Source organism: Aegilops tauschii, chromosome 2 (genome assembly GCF_002575655.3).
Source record: "Aegilops tauschii subsp. strangulata cultivar AL8/78 chromosome 2, Aet v6.0, whole genome shotgun sequence".
Classification (NCBI taxonomy): Eukaryota; Viridiplantae; Streptophyta; class Magnoliopsida; order Poales; family Poaceae; genus Aegilops; species Aegilops tauschii.
In genome coordinates this window covers 76,131,439-76,139,065 of record NC_053036.3, presented here as the reverse complement: position 1 = coordinate 76,139,065, position 7,627 = coordinate 76,131,439, and positions in this window count along the sequence as shown.

Here is a 7,627-nt window from a genome sequence, read left to right as displayed (position 1 = left end):
TGGCTAGGAAACTTAACCATCTTTGATTAACGAGCTAGTCAAGTAGAGGCATACTAGGGACACTCTACTTGTCTATGTATTCATACATGTACTAAGTTTCCGATTAATACAATTCTAGCATGAATAATAAACATTTAGCATGATATAAGGAAATATAAATAACAACTTTATTATTGCCTCTAGGGCATATTTCCTTCAGTCTCCCAGTTGCACTAGAGTCAATAATCTAGTTCATATCGCCATGTGATTTAACACCAATAGTTCACATCGTCATGTGATTTAACACTCTATAGTTCACATCGCCATATGACCAATACCCAAAGGGTTTACTAGAGTCAATAATCTAGTTCACATCGGCATGTGATTAACACCCAAAGAGTACTAAGGTGTGATCATGTTTTGCTTGTGAGAGAGGTTTAGTCAATGGTTCTACCACATTTAGATCCGTATGTATTTTGCAAATTTCTATGTCTACAATGCTCTAAACGGAGCTACTCTAGCTAAATGCTCCCACTTTCAATATGTATCCAAATCGAGACTCAGAGACATCCAGATTGGTGTCAATGCTTGCATCGACGTAACTCTTTACGACGAACTCTTTATCACCTCCATAACCGAGAAATAATTCCTTAGTCCTCTAAGGATAATTTTGAGCGTTGTCCAGTGATCTACTCCTAGATCACTATTGTAATCCCTTCCCAAATTCGGGGCAGGGTATACAATAGGTCTAGTGCACAACATGGCATACTTTATAAAACCTATGGCTGAGGCAAAGGGAATGGCTTTCTTTCTCTATCTTCTACCATGGTCGGGCTTTGAGTCTTACTCAACTTCACACCTTTGCAACACAGACAAGAACTCCTTCTTTGACTGTTCCATTTTGAACTACTTCAAAACCTTGTCAAGGTATGTACTCATTGGAAAAACTTATCAAGAGTCTTGATTTATCTCTATAGATCTTGATGCTCAATATAAAAGCAGCTTTACAGAGGTCCTTCTTTGAAAAACTCCTTTCAAACACTCCTTTATGCTTTCCAGAAAATTCTACATCATTTCCGATCAACAATATGTCATTCACATATACTTATCAGAAAGGTTGTAGTGCTCCCACTCACTTTCTTGTAAATACATGCCTCACCGCAAGTCTGTATAAAACTATATGCTTTGATCAACTCATCAAAGCATATATTCCAACTCCGAGATGATTGCACCAGTCCATAGATGGATCGCTGGAGCTTTGCACACTTTGTTAGCACCTTTCGGATCGACAAAACCTTTTGGTTGCATCATATACAACTCTTCTTTAAGAAATCCATTAAGAAATGCAGGTTTGACATCCATTTGCTAAATTTCATAAAATGCGGCAATTGCTAACATGATTCGGACAGACTTAAGCATCGCTATGAGTGAGAAAATCTCATCGTATGCAACACCTTAAACTTTGTCGAAAACTTTTTGCGACAATTCGAGCTTTGTAGATATTAACACTACTATTAGCGTCCGTCTTCCTCTTGAAGATCCATTTTTTCTCAATGGCTTGCCGATCATCGGGCAAGTCAACCAAAGTCCATACTTTGTTCTCATACATGGATCCCATCTCAGATTTCATGGCCTCAAGCCATTTCGCGGAATCAGGGCTCATCATTCCTTCCTCATAGTTCGTAGGTTCGTCATGGTCAAGTAACATGACCTCCAGAACAGGATTACCGTACCACTCTGGTGCGGATCTTACTCTGGTTGACCTACGAGGTTTGGTAGTAACTTGATCAGAAGTTTCCTGCTCATCATCATTAGCTTCCTCACTAATTGGTGTAGGAATCAGTGGAACTGATTTCTGTGATGAACTACTTTCCAATAAGGGAGCAGGTACAATTACCTCATCAAGTTCTACTTTCCTCCCACTCACTTCTTTCGAGAGAAACTCCTTCTCTAGAAAGGATCCATTCTTAGCAACGGATATCTTGCCTTTGGATCTGTGATAGAAGGTGTACCCAACGGTTTCCCTTGGGTATCCTATGAGAACACATTTCTCCAATTTGGGTTCGAGCTTATCAGGTTGAAGCTTTTTCACATAAGCATCGCAGTCCCAAACTTTAAGAAATGACAGCTTATGTTTCTTGCCAAACCACAGTTCATATGGTGTTGTCTCAACGGATTTAGATGGTCCCCTATTTAACGTGAATGCAGCTGTCTCTAATGCATAACCCCAAAACTATAGTGGTAAACTGGTAAGAGACATCATAGATCGCTCCATATCTAATAAAGTACGGTTATGACGTTCGGACACACCATTACGCTATGGTGTTCCAGGTGGCGTGAGTTGCAAAACTATTCCACATTGTTTCAAATGAAGACCAAACTCGTAACTCCAATATTCCTCTTTGTGATCAGATCGTAGAAACTTTATTTTCTTGTTACGATGATTTTCCATACACTCTGAAATTCTTTGAACTTTTTCAAATGTTTAGACTTATGTTTCATCAAGCAGATACACCCATATCTGCTCAAATCATCTGTGAAGGTCAGAAAGTAACGATACCCGTCGCGAGCCTTAATACTCATCGGACCGTATACATCAGTATGTATTATTTCCAATAAGTCAGTTGCTCGCTCCATTGTTCCGGAGAACGGAGTCTTAGTCATCTTGCCCATGAGGCATGGTTCGCAAGCATCAAGTGATTCCAAAAGCCCATCAGCACGGAGTTTCTTCATGCGCTTTACACCAATATGACCTAAACGGTAGTGCCACAAGTAAGTTGCACTATCATTATTAACTTTGCATCTTTTGGCATCAATATTATGAATATGTGTATCACTAAGATCGAGATTCAATAAACCATTTATATTGAGTGTATGACCATAGAAGGTTTTATTCATGTAAATAGAACAACAATTATTCTTTGACTTAAATGAATAACAACTTAAATAAAAAATTAATACATATATGAAAAAAAATGCATATATGAAAAAACAACATGATCATATCATCAACATCATCATATCATCATCAACATATATATGAAAAAAATGCATATATATGAACGGAGGAGGGCCGGCCGGACCGTAGCGCGGGGCGATGCGGACAGGGGTGGTGACGACGGGGGGCGGCACGGCGACGGCGTCGGGGCAGCGCGGCGACAGCGTCGGGGCAGGGACGACGCGCGTCGGGGCAGGGGCGGTGAGCGGCGACGCCGTCGGGGCAGGGGCGCACGCGGTGATGAGGGCGTCGGAGGCAGGGGCGCGACGTCGTCGCGGCAGAGGGGCAGACTGGCGTCGTTGTCGGGGCGAAGAAGAACTGAAATAAAATTTTCACAGGTGCTGGCTTATATAGACGAGGCATTGGTCCCGGTTCGTCGCACCAACCGGGACCAATGCCCCCTTTAGTCCCGGTTTGTGCCACCAACCGGGACCAAAGGTCTCTTTTTAGCAGGGACCAAAGGCCTTGCACTGCCCGATGCCAAAAGTTTAGTCCCACCTCGCTAGTAGAGAGGGGCTCGGAGTGGTTTATAAGCCCCACTGCGGCTGCCCTCTCGAGCTCCTCTCAAATGCAGCCCTACGGGCCTCATCTCACACTATGCTGCCTGTGGGCCTACTGGGCCTTCTGCGGGCCTGAATCCTGCCCATGGTCGGGTTTCTAGTCGTATTCATACCGTGGTGGTCCAATAGGTGGCAGTTTTTTAATTTTTTTCCATTTTTTTGTTTTGTTTTTTCCATTTTTTTCTTTTAGGTCAGAAAAAATATAAACTTTCTGTTAGTGCCATTAGTTTTCAAATTTGAATAGTTTTAATTTGAATTATTTGAAATTTGTGTGAATCACTAGTTTGTGATTAACTTTACTATAAAAATAGATTTTGGAGTGATTCGTTTTCCTGCTATTTAATATTACTGTGTTTTATCATTATATTCAAAAACAGTTTTTGTTATTTTAGTTTCTAACAAAAAATATCTTTATGATAATTCTTTTTGCTATTAAAGTTTCTAACAAAAAAAGTTCTTTATGAAAATTCTTTTTGCTTTTAATGGTTTGAACATAAAATACTTTGATAATTTTAGTTTCATAAATTTTAGTTTATTATTTTTGCTATTAGAGTTTAATAAAAGTTTTCTAGTTCATTGTTTTCTATATTAGTTCATTCTTTGAGCTAAATGACCTTGATATTGAAAAGCACTTCTGATGAACTCTGAAGAGGTTGAAAAATTGCATGGAATCATCATTTCACCCACATAGCATGTGCTAATAAGTTGAGAGGGTTACGGGAAAAACTGGATGCACTTCATGTTCAAAATGGACAATCTCTTTCGAAGTGTTAGGGTTTCAGACGAAAACTCATCTGTTACAAAGGGATTTCATTTTTTTGAACTTATTTGAACTCCAGACTTTTTGTGTGTTCAAAATGCACCATTCAAAGCCACATTATCAATTTTCAACCCTTTCTGACTTCATTTGTTATTTTTCATGCATTTGCTGATTTTTTGAGCTATATGACCCTGAAATTCAAAAGCACTTCAAATGAACTCTGAAAAGGTTGAAAGTTGGCATGGTATCATCATTTCACCCACATAGCATGTGCTAAAAAGTTGAGAGGGTTACGGAAAAACTGCATGCACCTCATGTACAAAACAGACAATCTCTTTTGAAGTATCAGGGTTTCATACGGAAACTCGTCTGTTACAAAAGGCATTTCATTTCTTCACATGTAAGTGCAATGATATTCTAGATCAAAGGCATCATCATAATAGTTGTGGAGAGAAAGTCTTCACTTTTTCTTCGCTTGAGTCCTTTGCTTATTACGCCGTAACCATGGATATTCTTTATCGCTTAACAGGGTGCTTGGGTCAGCCTTGACTTTGAAGGGAGGAATTTCATGAAACTTTTCATAATCTTCAGACATGTCTGTCTTGCCCTCCAATCCCACAATGTCTCTTTTTCTGGAAGAACTATGTGGCGCTTTGGCTCATCGTATGATGTATTCACTTTCTTATCTTATCTTTTTCTCGGTTTGGTAGACATGTCCTTCACATAGAAAACCTGCGCCACATCATTGGCTAGGACGAATGGTTCGTCTGTGTACCCAACATTGTTCAGATCCACTGTTGTCATTCCGTATTGTGGGTCTACCTGTACCCCGCCTCCAGACAGATTGACCCATTTGCACTTAAACAAAGGGACCTTAAAATCATGTCCGTACTCAAGTTCCCATATGTCCACTATGTAACCATAATATGTGTCCTTTCCCCTATTGGTTGCTGCATCAAAGCGGACACCGCTGTTTTGGTTGGTGCTCTTTTGATCTTGGGCGATCATGTAAAATGTATTCCCATTTATCTCGTATCCTTTATAAGTCAATACAGTCGAAGATGGTCCCCTGGACAACGAGTACAGCTCATCAGAAACAGTGTTGTCACCTCTGAGACGTGTTTCCAACCAACTGCCGAAATTCCTGATGTGTTCACATGTAATCCAGTCGTCACACTGCTCCAGGTGTTTGGAGCGCAGACTGTTCTGGTGTTCATCGACATACGGGTCACCAAGGTAGAGTTCTGTAGAAGTGTGTAGTGCGCTTGAGACCAAGAATGCCCATCCCTGCATATTATTGAGTCCGCTCCAAGCGTGCCTTTTCCAGTCAGTCTCCCCTCATACCGCGATTTAGGGAGACCTATCTTCTTAAGGCCAGGAATGAAGTCAACACAAAACCCAATGACATCCTCTGTTTGATGGCCCATGGAGATACTTCTTTCCGGCCTAGGGCAGTTACAGACATATTTCTTTAGGACTCCCATGAACCTCTCAAAGGGCAACATATTGTGTAGAAATACAGGGCCCAGAATGACAATCTCGTCGACTAGATGAACTAGGACGTGCGTCATGATATTAAAAAAGGATGGTGGGAACACCAGCTCAAAACTGACAAGACATTGCGCCACATCACTCCTTAGCCTTGGTAGGATTTCTGGATCGATCACCTTCTGAGAGATTGCATTGAGGAATGCACATAGATTCACAATGGCTAATCGAACGTTTTCCGGTAGAAGCCCTCCTCAATGCAACTGGAAGCAGTTGCGTCATAATCATGTGGCAGTCATGACACTTTAGGTTCTGAAACTTTTTCTCGGCCATATTTTCTATTCCCTTTATATTCGATGAGAAGCCAGACGGGACCTTCATACTGAGCAGGCATTCAAAGAAGATTTCCTTCTCTTCTTTGGTAAGAGCGTAGCTGGAAGGACCTTCATACTGCTTTGGAGGCATGCCGTCTTTTTCGTGCAAACGTTGCAAGTCCTCCCGTGCCTCCGGTGTATCTTTTGTCTTCCCATACACGCCCAAGAAGCCTAGCAGGTTCACGCAAAGGTTCTTCGTCACGTGCATCACGTCGATTGAAGAGCGGACCTCTAGGTCATCCAGTAGGGTAGGTCCCAAAATATATATTTCTTCTTCCATATGGGTGCGCGTCCCTCAGCGTCATTCGGAACAGATAGTCCTCCGGGACCCTTTCCAAAGATTACGTGTTAATCATTGACCATAGCAAGTATGTGATCACCGGTACGCATGGCGGGCTTCTTCCGGTGACCTGCCTCGCCTTTGAAATGCTTGCCTTTCTTTTGACATTGATGGTTGGTCGGAAGAAATCGATGATGCCCCAGGTACACATTCTTCCTGCATTTGTCCAGGTATATACTTTCGGTGTCAGCTAAATAGTGCGTGCATGCATGGTATCCCTTGTTTGTCTGTCCTAAAAGGTTACTGAGAGCAGGCCAATCATTGATGGTTACAAACAACAACGCATGCAGGTTAAATTACTCCTGTTTGTGCTCATCCCACACACATACATGGTTTGCATTCCACTACTGTAAGAGTTCTTCAACTAATGGCCTTAGGTACACATCAATGTCGTTGCCGGTTTCTTAGGGCCTTGGATGAGAACTGGCATCATAATGAACTTTCGCTTCATGCACATCCAAGGAGGAAGGTTATACATACATAGAGTCACGGGCCAGGTGCTGTGATTGCTGCTCTGCTCCCCGAAAGGATTAATGCCATCCGCGCTTAAACCAAACCATACGTTCCTTGGGTTACCTGCAAACTCAGCCTGGTACTTTCTCTCGAGTTTTCTCCACTTCGACCCGTCAGCGGGTGCTTTGAACTTCCCGTCTTTCTTACGGTCCTCTCTGTGGCATCACATCAACTTGGCATGATCTTTGTTTCTGAACAGGCGTTTCAACCGTGGTATTATAGGAGCATACCACATCACCTTCGCAGGAACCCTCTTTCTGGGGGGCTCGCCGTCAACATCACCAGGGTCATCTCATCTGATCTTATACCGCAATGCACTGCATACCGGACATGCGTTCAAATCCTTGTACGCCCCGCGGTAGAGGATGCAATCGTTAAGGCATGCATGTATCTTCTACACCTCCAATCATAGAGGGCATACGACCTTCTTTGCTACGTACGTACTATCGGGCAATTCGTTATCCTTTGGAAGCTTCATCTTCAATATTTTCAGTAGCTTCTCAAATCCTTTGTCAGGCACAGCATTCTCTGCCTTCCACTTCAGCAATTCCAGTACGGTATCGAGCTTTATGTTGCCATCTTCGCAATTGGGGAAAAACCTTTTTTGTGATCCTC